Here is a 13896-nt window from a genome sequence, read left to right on the forward strand (position 1 = left end):
AAATGTCCTCCACAATCCGCGACGTCACGCGCTGATGTCATCATATCGAGACGTTTTCAGCAAGATATGTCGCGCGAAATTTAAAATTGCACTTTAATAAAATAACCCGGCCATATTGGCATGTGTTGCAATGTTAAGATTTCATCATTGATATATAAACTATCAGACTGCGTGGTCGGTAGTAGTGGGTTTCAGTAGGCCTTTAAAAGACTCTGCAATTTAGCCTCCAGCAAATAACAGGAGTTAGAAACATTCTGGTCACAGATGATCTTTTGTTCCTCTGTTACAACTGTAAGAAATGCTAACGTGGGTGATTCCGACTATTTTGGGCTGACAATGATCAATCCACAGTGATCCTTCTGCCACACAATACCTCAATGCTAAATAGGGGAAGTTACACTTCAACAATTGCTGTTGGTATTGACAGTAAGATTGCTTGGTTTTTACATCTCAGCAGTTGTTTTCTTACTCCAATAGAGTAGCACCATCCTTGCCAAGGCAAACCCTCCTTGTGTTGGAATATAAGAATTTGGGTGTTTGGCACCAGCCGCTAAAATATATATGACCATTCTAAGTCTAAGACTAGATCTGACCAGTCTGAGTCTATGAGCATGAACTGGTGAAACCTACTTGGATGAGAAGCGAAACATCTTCTAAGACAAACCAAACAGTCCAGTTGCGATCGATTGAATGCCCTGAGATTACAATGACCTGGATGAATGAGAACATCCATAGGCATTGATGTATTGAACATTTTTATTTCCATGTCTATGTCACTGACAGACGGGGAATTGGCTCAAATGGGAGAGCGCTCGCTTTGCATGTGAGAGGTAGCGGGATCGATACCTGCATTCTCCAATTTTTTTTTATTGTCAACAAAAGGTTTCCTTTAGGTAAATGAGCATAATTTTTTCTGTTAAAGCTGATAAGTCATTTTGAGGGAACATCAAGAAAGGTAAGGTAATGTCAGTATTGTGTTTCTTTTTTTTTTATATATTGGTTTTATATGTCTGTGATGAGGTGGCGACCTGTCCAGGGTGTACCCCGCCTTCCGCCCGATTGTAGCCGAGATAGGCTCCAGCGCCCCCCGCGACCCCAAAGGGAATAAGCGGTAGAAAATGGATGGATGGATGGGTTTTTTATGTATTTATTTTTTGTTTTTATACAGTCATTGGTGGAGCTAAGGATAATATTTGAATATTGTTTTTAATATTGTTGTGCAGCACTTTGGAAACATTTCGTTGTTTAAATGTGCTATATAAATAAAGTTGATTCGATTGGATACTCTGTAACCACAGTCAAACATTGTTAGTCTGATCTATGCGTCACAACCTTTCGTCAGTTGAGGCCAACTAAAGAGAACAACAGATCGATGAGGATGGGATTCAAACCCACGCGTGTAGAACACAATGGATTAGCAGTCCATCGCCTTAACCACTCGGCCACCTCATCTTCTGTTGTCAATGTCAAAACATGGTGAGAGGCTCCAAATAAGACTTTTTTACAATCAAGGTCTACATCACAGCATGTAACCACATGGACTTATAGAGGAATTAAGATATTGTTGTGTTATTGTCACAACATTAACAAAATAATAATATTAATATCTGACCAATCGAAGTCTATAAGCACAGAACTGATGAAACTTACTTGGATGAGAGGCGAAACATCAAAGTCAACCTTGACATGGATGACTGAACAGAGGAAATGGTATGCGAAACCACCTATTATCCACATACAACACTGTCCTTTCAACCATTGTTAAAGGACTCTGCAATTTAGCGTCCAGCAAATAACAGGAGTTAGAAACATTCTGGTCACAGATGCTCTTTTGTGCCTTTGTTACAACTGAAGGAAATGCTAACATGGGTGATTCCCACTATTTTGGGCTGACAGTGATCGATCCACAACGGTCCTTCTGCCACACAATACCTCACTGCTAAATAGGGGAAGTTTCACTTCAACAATTGCTGTTGGCATTGACAGTAGAATTGCTTTGTTTTTACATCTCAACAGTTGTTTTCTTACTCCAATAGAGCAGCACCATCCTTGCCAAAGCAAACCCTCCTTGTGTTGGAGTATAAGAATTTGGGTGTTTGGCACCAGCCGCTAAAAAGATCTGACCATTCTAAGTCTAAGACTAGATCTGACCAGTCTGAGTCTATAAGCATGAACTGGTGAAACCTACTTGGATGAGAAGCGAAACATATTCTAAGACAAACCAAACAGTCCAGTTGTAATGGATTGAATGCCTTGAGATTACAATGACCTGGATGAATGAGAACATCCATAGACATTGACGTATTGAAAATTTTAATTTCTACGTCAATGTCCCAGACAGAGGGGGAATTAGCTCAAATGGGAGAGCGCTCGCTTTGCATGTGAGAGGTAGCGGGGTTGATACCTGTATTCTCCAATTTTTTTTATTGTCAACAAAAGGTTTCCTTTAAGTAAATGAGCATACACTTTTTCTGTTAAAGCTGATAAGTCATTTTGAGGAAACATCAAGAAAGGTAAGATAATGTCAGTATTGTGTTTTTTTTAAATATATATATATATATTGGTTTTATATGTATTTATTTGTTGTTTTTCTTCAGTCATTGGTGGAGCTAAGGATAATATTTGAATATTGTTTTTAATATTGTTGTGCAGCACTTTGGAAACATTTTGTTGTTTAAATGTGCTCTATAAATAAAGTTGATTGGATTGGATACTCTGTAACCACAGTCAAACATTGTTAGTCTGATCTACGCGTCACAACCTTTCGTCAGGTGAGGCCAACTAAAAAGAACAACAGCTCGATGAGGATGCGATTCAAACCCACGCGTGCAGAACACAATGGATTAGCAGTCCATCGCCTTAACCACTCGGCCACCTCATCTTCTTTTTTGTATGTCCCTACTTGTTGAGACGTTCCAAATAAAACGTTTTACAATCAAGGTCTACATAACAGCATGTAACCACATGGACATAGAGAGGAATTAAGATATTGTTGTGTTATTGTTACAACATTAACAATATATTAAACCCTCCTGGTTTTTGGAGTGTGAATATTTGGAGTTTTGGTACCAACCGTTGGACTTAATCTGACCAATCGAAGTCTATAAGCACGAACTGATGAAGCCTACTTGGATGAGAGGCGCAACGTCAAAGTCAACCTTGACATGGATGACTGAACAGAGGAGGTGGTCTGCGAAACCACCTATTATCCACATACAACACTGTCCTTTAAACCATTCTTAAAGGACTCTGCAATTTAGCCTCCAGCAAATAACAGGAGTTAGAAACATTCTGGTCAAAGATGATCTTTTGTGCCTTTGTTACAACTGAAGGAAATGCTAACATGGGTGATTCCGACTATTTTGGGCTGACAGTGATCGATCCACAGCGATCCTTCTGCCACACAATACCTCAATGCTAAATAAAGGAAGTTACAATTCAACAATTGCTGTTGGCATTGGCAGTAGGATTGCTTTTTTATTTTACATCTCAACAGTTGTTTTTTTACTCCAATAGAGTTGCACCATCCTTGCCAAGGCAAACCCTCCTTAAGTTGGAGTTTAAGAATGTGGGTGTTTTGGCACCAGCCGCTGAAATAGATCTGATCATTCTACGTCTAAGACTAGATCTGACCAGTCTGAGTCTATGAGCATGAACTGGTGAAACCTACTTGGATGAGAAGCGAAACATCTTCTAAGACAAACCAAACAGTCCAGTTGTAATGGATTGAAGGCCATGAGATTACAATGACCTGGATGAATGAGAACATCCATAGACATAGTTGTATAGAAAACAATAATTTCCACGTCTACGTTATAGACAGAGGGGGAATTAGCTCAAATGGGAGAGCGCTCGCTTTGCATGTGAGAGGTAGCGGGATCGATACCTGCATTCTCCAATTTTTTTTATTGTCAAAAAAAGGTTTCCTTTAGGTAAATGAGCATACTTTTTTCTCTTAAAGCTGATAAGTCATTTTGAGGAAACATCAAGAAAGGTAAGGTAATGTCAGTATTGTGTTTTTTTTAATATATATATATTGGTTTTATATGTATTTATTTTTTGTTTTTATTCAGTCATTGGTGGAGCTAAGGATAATATTTGAATATTGTTTTTAATATTGTTGTGCAGCACTTTGGAAACATTTTGTTGTTTAAATGTGCTATATAAATAAAGTTGATTGGATTGGATACTCTGTAACCACAGTCAAACATTGTTAGTCTGATCTACGCGTCACAACATTTCGTCAGGTGAGGCCAACTAAAGAGAACAACAGCTCAATGAGGATGGGATTCGAACCCACGCGTGTAGAACACAATGGATTAGCAGTCCATCGCCTTAAACACTCGGCCACCTCATCTTCTGTTATCAATTTTCAAACTTGCTGACAGGCTCCAAATAAGACTTTTTACAATCAAGGTCTACATCACAGCATGTAACCACGTGGACATGTAGAGGAATGAAGATATGGTTGTGTTGTTGTCACAGCAATAACAAAATATTAAACCCTCCTGGTTTTTGGAGTATAAATATTTGGGGTTTTGGGACCAACCGTTGGACTTAATCTGACCAATCTAAGTTTATAAGCACGAACTGATGAAGCCTACTTGGATGAGAGGCGAAACATCAAGGTCAACCTTGACATGGATAACTGAACCCCAGTGTTCTACACTTGAGTGAGTTTTCCTTGCCCTTCTGTGGGCTCTGTACCGAGGATGTCGTTGTGGCTTGTGCAGCCCTTTGAGACACTTGGGATTTAGGGCTATATAAAAAAAACATTGATTGATTGAGGAGGTGGTCTGCGAAACCACCTATTATCCACATACAACACTGTCCTTTCAACCATTCTTAAATGACTCTGCAATTTAGCCTCCAGCAAATAACAGGAATTAGAAACATTCTGGTCACAGATTCTCTTTTGCGTCTTTGTTACAACTAAAGGAAATGCTAATGTGGGTGATTCTGACTATTTTGGGCTGACAGTGATCAATCCACAGTGTTCCTTCTGCCACACAATACCTCAATGCTAAATAAAGGAAGTTACAATTCAACAAATGTTGTTGGTATTGACAGTAGGATTGCTTTTTTTTTACTCCAATAGAGCAGCACCATCCTTGCCAAGGCCTCCTTGTGTTGGAGTATAAGAATTTGGGTGTTTGGCACCAGCCGCTAAAAAAGATCTGACCATTCTAAGTCTAAGACTAGATCTGACCAATCTGAGTCTATGAGCATGAACTGGTGAAACCTACTTGGATGAGAAGCCAAACATCTTCTAAGACAAACCAAACAGTCCAGCTGCAATGGATTGAATGCCTTGAGATTACAATCACCTGGATGAATAAGAACATCCATAGGCATTGATGTATTGAAAATTTGAATTTCCACGTCAATGCTAATGTGGGTGATTCCCACTATTTTGGGCTGACAGTGATCAATCCACAGTGATCCTTCTGCCACACAATACCTCAATGCTAAATAAAGGAAGTTACAATTCAACAATTGCTGTTAGCATTGACAGTAGGATTTTTTTTACATCTCAACAGTTGTTTTCTTACTCCAATAGAGCAGCACCATCCTTGCCAAGGCAAACCCTCCTTGTGTTGGAGTATAAGAATTTGGGTGTTTGGCAAGACTAGATCTGACCAGTCTGAGTCTATGCATGAACTGGTGAAATCTACTTGGATGAGAAGCGAAACATCTTCTAAGACAAACCAAACAGTCCAGTTGTAATGGATTGAATGCCCTGAGATTACAATGACCTGGATGAATGAGAACATCCATAGACATTGTTGTATAGAAAAAATTAATTTCCACGTCTACGTTACAGACAGAGGGGGAATTAGCTCAAATGGGAGAGCGCTCGCTTTGCATGTGAGAGGTAGCGGGATCGATACCTGCATTCTCCAATTTTTTTTTTTTATTGTCAACAAAAAGTTTTCTTTGGGTAAATGAGCATACTTTTTTCTGTTAAAGCTGAGAAGTCATTTTGAGGAAACATGAAGAAAGGTCAGGTAATGTAAATTCAGCTCTCGAACGTCATTGACAAATGACAGTGTGATACTCTGTAACCACAGTCAAACATTGTTAGTCTGATCTACACGTTCACAACCTTTCGTCAGTTAAGCCCAACTAAAGAGAACAACAGCTCGATGAGGATGGGATTCATACCCACGCGTGTAAAAAACAATGGATTAGCAGTCCATCGCCTTAACCACTCAGCCACCTCATGTTCTGTTATCAATGTCCAAACTTGCTGAGAGGCTCCAAATAAGACTGTTTATAATCAAGGTCTACATCACAGCATGTAACCACATGGACATACCTGTATAGAGGAATGAAGATATTGTTGTGTTATTGTCACAACATTAACAAAATATTAAACCCTCCTGGTTTTTGGAGTACAAATATTTGGGCTTTTGGCACCAACCGTTGGACTTAATCTGACCAATCTAAGTCTATAAGCACGAACTGATGAAGCCTACTTGGATGAGAGGCGGAATGTCAAGGTCAACCTTGATATCGATGACTAAACATAGGAGGTGGTCTGCGAAAACACCTATTTTCCACAAACAACACTGTCCTTTCAACCATTCTTAAAGGATTCTGCAATTTAGCCTCCAGCAAAAAACATGAGTTAGAAACATTCTGGTCACAGATGTTCTTTTGTGCCTTTGCTACAACTGAAGGAAATGCTAACGTGGGTGACTCCAACTATTTTGGGCTGACAGTGATCGATCCACAGCGATCCTTCTGCCACACAATACCTCAATGCTAAAGAAAGAAAGTTACAATCCAACAATTGCTGTTGGCATTGACAGTAGGATTGGTTTTTTTTTTTACATCTTAACATTTTTTTTCTTACTCCAATACAGTAGCACCATCCTTGCGAAGGCAAACCCTCCTTGTGTTGGAGTATAAGAATTTGGGTGTTTGGCACCAGCCGCTAAAATAGATCTGACCATTCTAAGTCTAAGACTAGATCTGACCAGTCTGAGTCTATGAGCATAAACTGGTGAAACCTACTTGGATGAGAAGCGAAACATCTTATCAGACAAACCAAACAGTCCAGTTGCGATCGATTGAATGCCCTGAGATTACAATGACCTGAATGAATGACAACATCCATAGACATTGATGTTTTGAAATATTTAATTTCCACGTCTATGTATCTGACAGAGGGGGAATTAGCTCAAATGGTAGAGCGCTCGCTTTGCATGTGAGAGGTAGCGGTATCGATAGCTGCATTCTCCAATTTTTTTTAATGTCAACAAAAGGTTTCCTTTAGGTAAATGAGCATACTTTTTTCTGTTAAAGTTGAGAAGTCATTTTGAGGAAACATAAAGACAGGCAAGGTAATATCAGATCAACTCGATAACGTCATTGACACATGACAGTGTGATACTCTGTAACCACAGTCAAACATTGTTAGTCTGATCTACGCGTTCACAACTTTTCGTCAGTTGAGGCCAACTAAAGAGAACAACAGCTCGATGAGGATGGGATTCGAACCCACGCGTGTAGAACACAATGGATTAGCAGTCCATCGCCTTAACCACTCGGCCACCACATCTTCTGTTATCAATGTCCAAACTTGCTGAGAGGCTCCAAATAAGACTGTTTATAATCAAGGTCTACATCACAGCATGTAACCACATGGACATACAGAGGAATGAAGATATTGTTGTGTTATTGTCACAACAATAACAAAATATTAAACCCTCCTGGTTTTTGGAGTACAAATATTTGGGCTTCTGGCACCAACCGTTGGACTTAATCTGACCAATCTATGTCTATAAGCACGAACTGATGAAGCCTACTTGGATGAGAGGCGGAATGTCAAGGTCAGCCTTGATATTGATGACTGAACAGAGGAGGTGGTCTGCGAAACCACCTATTTTTCACATACAACACTGTCCTTTCAACCATTCTTAAAGGATTCTGCAACTTAGCCTCCAGCAAAAAACATGAGTTAGAAACATTCTGGTCACAGATGTTCTTTTGTGCCTTTGTTACAACTGAAGGAAATATTAACGTGGGTGATTCTGACTGTTTTGGGCTGACAGTGATCGATCCACAGTGATCCTTCTGCCACACAATACCTCAATGCTAAATAGGGTAAGTTACACCTCAACAATTGCTGTTGGCATTGACAGTAGGATTGCTTTTTTTTTTTTTTTTTTACATCTCAACAGTTTTTTTCTTACACTGGGTTGAGTTTTCCTTGCCCTTATGTGGGCTCTGTACCGAGGATGTCATTGTGGCTTGTTCAGCCCTTTGAGACACTTGTGATTTAGGGCTATATAAATAAACATTGATGAATTGAGGAGGTGGTCTGCGAAACCACCTATTCTCCACATACAACATTGTCCTTTCAACCATTCTTAAATGACTCTGCAATTTAGCCTCCAGCAAATAACAGGAGTTAGAAACATTCTGGTCACAGATGCTCTTTTGTGCCTTTGTTAAAACTGGCGCACAAAGCCACTGCAGCCAACTTCCACTGGGAATACCTAGGCTTTTTATCCATTCTGCTCAGCATCAGCTGCCAGCTCGGTGTACTTTTTTTTGCGTACAAATGCCTCCTCCACAGCAGCTTCCCAGGGAACCCAGGGGCGGTATAGCTCAGTTGGTAGAGTGGCCGTGCCAGCAACTTGAGGGTTGCAGGTTCGATCCCCGCTTTCGCCATCCTAGTCACTGCTGTTGTGTCCTTGGGCAAGACACTTTACCCACCTGCTCCCAGGGCCACCCACACTGGTTTAAATGTAACTTACTTAGATATTGGGTTTCACTACGTAAAGCGCTTTGAGACACTAGAGAAAAGCGCTATATAAATATAATTCACAACCGTGAGCTCGATTATGTACACAATGTGCAGAGAGGAGGACCAGAGCACAAGGTCTGGTCTGAGGTTTGATCTGAAAAGGAAAGCAGGGCTTTTGATTGAGATCCACCACCATTTTCCATTCACAACCCCTTCCGAGCTGGCCTATACCGGGTATATGGCCTTTGGTTGACTCAGCACCTTCTCGGATGAACTCTCTTGTGGATGTATGGTGTATTGTTGGCAGGGGCAGGGCATTGATCTCCACCCATCTGACCTCTAACATGGCTGCTAGGCACTTCAAGATCTGGTGTTTCCGCCAGGTGTAGCGCCCTTGGGACAGACTTGTCTTTCAGCCAGGGAGAATGTGTTTGAAATTAGCTGGAGATGGACAGAGGGGGCATGTGGGGTCCTCTCCATACCACTGATTAAGTTTGGAGGGGGAGGGAAGGACATCATAAGTGGAGCGTAAGATGAAGCTGATGTGAACTGCCTCCATGCCCAAGAGCTCCCTCCATGAGACCTTTCTCCTCTCAACTCCTTCCCAGCTTATCCACTGTTCTTGCTTGACTTGTGAGACAGCCTTTGCACATCTTGCCGCCTGCTCGTACCGACATACCTCCTCCACAACCAGCCGGCATCGCTGAGCTGGAACAGCCGTATGCCACAACGGTCTGCTTTCACCAAGGCCAAGGCCATGCTTTCAGAGTAGCTGTCGCTGCGGTCCATTTCCTTCCGATCACTAAGGTAGGAGCTGTTTGGGCAACGCATGGGTCACGAGACTTTTCCAGCCTTACCTTTGCACACTGAAACTCCTCTACTAGGCTGGAAACAGGAAGCTTAAGAACACCTCTTTCATACAGTCCGATGTTACTGAAGCATTTGGGAAGACCCAGCCACTTCCTAGCAAATGACCTAACCACCCTCTTCAACTTTTCTACCTTTGAGGTTGGTACGTTGTAGATGGTAAGAGGCCACATTAGCCCAGGTAGCAACCCAAATTGGAGGAACCACAGCTTCAACCGGCCAGGGAGCATGGTCTTATCGATGTTTTCAAGGCCAGTTATAGTATCCTGCTTGAGCTGGTCCACCTACTGTGTGTCTTTGAGGGTGGCATGATAACAACATCAAAGACTCTTGACAGGCTTCTCAGACACTGTTGCTATAGCCTCCTCACCCACACAGAATCGATGTTCCATCAGCATCCCCCTCACAACTGAGAGACTTCTGGACTTGATTGGCTTTATTTCCATCCAGGCCCACTGGATTTTTTTCTTGCAGCTTGTTCAGCAGCCTCCTAGCACACGCCTTGGCTGTGCTGAGGATGGTCATATCATCCATATAGGCTCTGGTGGGAGGGAGACGAAGACCTGATTTAATCTTCTGACCTCCTACCACCCACCTAAAGGCTTGGATTATGACCTCCATAGCCATTGTGAAAGCAAGAGATGAGATGGTACACCCTGCCATTATTCCTATTTCATGTCACTGCCATACTGGGGTACACTCACCAGTTGTCAGGCATAGCTGTAGGTCCTGGAAATAGGCGTTGACGATATGTCAGTTATGGAATCCGGGACACTGAAATAGTGGAACGCTGCCCAGAGGAGATCATGAGGTACTGACCCAAAGGCATTTGCGAGGTCCAGGAACACAACATGGAGATCTCTTCCATCCTATTGGGCACCTTGAATTTGACTCCATATGCTCCAGGCAGCCAAAGAAACGCCTGGAACCCATGTTTTTTGCACCTTTTTGGTTCTTGGTATGGAATTTCATTGGGCCCAGTAGAGGATGCAACTCTGGCTTGTCGCACAATTCTCTCCACCTCACTCCACTTGGGAGGGTTAGTGTCCAGGTGGTGTTCTGGGGACTATCTTGGTGGCATATCAAGTGGGAGAGTTTCCAGTTTGCTCCGCTTGCTGTCAGTGTGGTTCTGTTTGAGGTAAGCTTCAATATGTTTCTTTGATGTTTTGAGTTTACCACTTTTGTCCTTTGTAAAAAGGCTTTTTGCAAACTTGAAGTGGATTTTGAAGAAATTTGATCTCTCCTTCATTTTACGCATCTTTCTCAGATTATTAGCTCTCCTCAAGGTTGACAGTCGGTTCTTAACTTCTGCCTGTAGAAGGTTAATTCCTTCCTTTTCCTCTTCTGGAGCTCTTTTCCATTGTTTTTTTTCAGCTGCCTTCTTTCCCTAACTAACCGTTCAATCTCCTGCTGTCTCCTGGACTTTGTCGGTGTAACTGTCCTTTTCCTTCTCTCTGCTGTTCCATATCGCTTCGCACCATAGTTGTAAATGAGTCCTGGTAAGAGTCTCTGTTGTCCCAGTTCTCCACAGGCCAATGGTAAAACTTGACTGTCATCTTTCGGGAATGTAAACAATGAAACACCGGCTGCGTTTGTGTTGTTGCAGCAGTCGGCCGCAATACACCGCTTCCCACCTACAGCTTTCTTCTTTGCTGTCTCCATTGTTCATTGAACTTGCAAAAGATTCACCAACACAGATGTCCAGAATACTGTGGAATTTTGCCATGAAAACAGACGACTTAATAGCTGGCCACCATGCTGTCCTAAAATGTCCGCCACAATCCATGACGTCACACGCTGACGTCATCATACCGAGACGTTTTCAGCAGGATATTCCGTGCGGAATTTAAAATTGCACTTTAGTAAGCTAACCCACATTGACATGTGTTGCAATGTTAAGATTTCATCATTGATGTATAAACTATCAGACTGCGTGGTCGGTAGCAGTGGGTTTCAGTAGGCCTTTAACTTTTTCCACATTTGTCTGAATCACAACCAATAAGCAAATCTCTATCCGTCAAAACTTTCACAAATGTAACCTCCCCAATTGTATCCCTTAAAATCCTAGTGAGTCTCAGGGGATCTACCTTTTTCACTCCTAATTCTCCCTGAAAAGGAACAATGATCATTAACTTTTCTCCATCATCCTCACTGTCAGTTGTATCATTGCAAGTGCTACCACCACTATTTTACTTCTTGCGCTTACTCGTTCTCTTCCCCCTCCCCTCCCGCATATACCCACCCTTCCTCCTTACCTCACATTTCCTCCACCCTCAAAGTCAGTCTCACCACTAGCCATAGTCCGAGATTGCGAGGAATTAAGTAAGAATACTTGTTCCGGACCTATACAGGCCGTGGATGAGTATCCTTACCAAGTATTCCCCACAATCTATCTAACTAAATCCAAATCAAAAGTCAAGGGAGTAAGCTTCAGCACTTCAATTCCAAGCGCAGCTGCTCTGTCCAAATTTGAATTTCGCACGGCCAAAAAATGACCGACACTCCACAGATGGGCGATGATAAATTGCGAAGGAACTTTGCCCACGCCATAAGATGTGGGCGTGGCCTGGCACCAAACTTTGATCTGACGGTTCGCCACAAAACTTTCAACATTTTGCAACTCTGTTTCACAAACTCAGATTTTGATCAGAATTGGTCGAAATGAGGATGATGATGCCCTGAAGTGCTGGATTGGTCAGTACCTATTTGTACCCATGCGTAGTGGGCGGAGCTCAGCAGCAAGAACTGTTTAATCAACCATCAAGCTGTCATTACTACACTTAAGATGATCAGATCTCCTGATATGAGGCTTTGAGGTCGGGGTCTGCTCATGCCTACATGTCAATATTGACACGAATAGGGCATCTTTATGCAATCTCCACCCCACAAAAAAATGTTTAAAGTGTAATATTTGATGTGAAGTAATCGGAGCTTTAAATAGGTCAATAATTTATAACAACATTGATTCAATATTATTTTTTGAGCAATGACAGTTTAAAGGGGAACATTATCACCAGACCTATGTAAGCGTCAATATATACCTTGATGTTGCAGAAAAAAGACCATATATTTTTTTAACCGATTTCCGACCTCTAAATGGGTAAATTTTGGCGAATGAAACGCCTTTTTATTATTTGCTCTCGGAGCGATGACGTCACAACGTGACGTCACATCGGGAAGCAATCCGCCATTTTCTCAAACACATTACAAACACCGAGTCAAATCAGCTCTGTTATTTTCCGTTTTTTCGACTGTTTTCCGTACCTTGGAGACATCATGCCTCGTCGGTGTGTTGTCGGAGGGTGTAACAACACGAACAGGGACGGATTCAAGTTGCACCAGTGGCCCAAAGATGCAAAAGTGGCAAGAAATTGGACGTTTGTTCCGCACACTTTACCGACGAAAGCTATGCTACGACAGAGATGGCAAGAATGTGTGGATATCCTGCGACACTCAAAGCAGATGCATTTCCAACGATAAAGTCAAAGAAATCTGCCGCCAGACCCCCAGGAAAAGAGAGCGGATGAGGGTATGTCTACAGAATATATTGATTGATGAAAGCTGGGCTGTCTGCACTCTCAAAGTGCACGTTGTTGCCAAATGTATTTCATATGCTGTAAACCTAGTTCATAGTTGTTAGTTTCCTTTAATGCCAAACAAACACATACCAATCATTGGTTAGAAGGCGATCGCCGAATTCATCCTCGCTTTCTCCCGTGTTGCTGGCTGTCGTGTCGTTTTCGTCAGTTTCGCTTGCATACGGTTCAAACCGATATGGCTCAATAGCTTCAGTTTCTTCTTCAATTTCGTTTTCGCTACCTGGCTCCACACTACAACCATCCGTTTCAATACATGCGTAATCTGTTGAATCGCTGAAGCCGCTGAAATCCGAGTCTGAATCCGAGCTAATGTCGCTATAAACTTGCTGTTCTATCCGCCATATTTGTTTGTATCGGCATCACTATGTGACGTCACAGGAAAATGGACGGGTGTATATAACGATGGTTAAAATCAGGCACTTTGAAGCTTTTTTTAGGGATATTGCGTGATGGGTAAAATTTTGAAAAAAACTTCGAAAAATAAAATAAGCCACTGGGAACTGATTTTTAATGGTTTTAACCATTCTGAAATTGTGATAATGTTCCCCTTTAAAAATAAAAAAAACGGCTTGCATGACAGCTTTGTGTTGTTACAGTCAACATTTTAGGGCTGTCAAATGATTATTATTTTTGTTTAAAACAGATTAATCACATTTTGAAATTTGGATTAAT

General features: G+C 41.7%; 4 non-coding genes across 4 annotated transcripts; all 4 read right to left on the reverse strand.

Annotated features, from left to right (window-relative positions):
• Positions 1–1370: 1370 nt before the first annotated feature.
• On the reverse strand, positions 1371–1452 carry trnas-gcu (transfer RNA serine (anticodon GCU)). The gene has a single exon. It is a non-coding gene; the product is annotated as a tRNA-Ser (tRNA).
• Positions 1453–2799: 1347 nt separating this feature from the next.
• trnas-gcu (transfer RNA serine (anticodon GCU)) lies at positions 2800–2881 on the reverse strand. The gene has a single exon. It is a non-coding gene; the product is annotated as a tRNA-Ser (tRNA).
• A 1394-nt stretch (positions 2882–4275) lies between these two features.
• Positions 4276–4357, reverse strand: trnas-gcu (transfer RNA serine (anticodon GCU)). The gene has a single exon. It is a non-coding gene; the product is annotated as a tRNA-Ser (tRNA).
• Positions 4358–7485: 3128 nt separating this feature from the next.
• On the reverse strand, positions 7486–7567 carry trnas-gcu (transfer RNA serine (anticodon GCU)). Its single transcript has one exon. It is a non-coding gene; the product is annotated as a tRNA-Ser (tRNA).
• Positions 7568–13896: the final 6329 nt, after the last annotated feature.

Source organism: Nerophis lumbriciformis, linkage group LG01 (assembly GCF_033978685.3).
Source record: "Nerophis lumbriciformis linkage group LG01, RoL_Nlum_v2.1, whole genome shotgun sequence".
NCBI classification, from domain to species: domain Eukaryota; kingdom Metazoa; phylum Chordata; class Actinopteri; order Syngnathiformes; family Syngnathidae; genus Nerophis; species Nerophis lumbriciformis.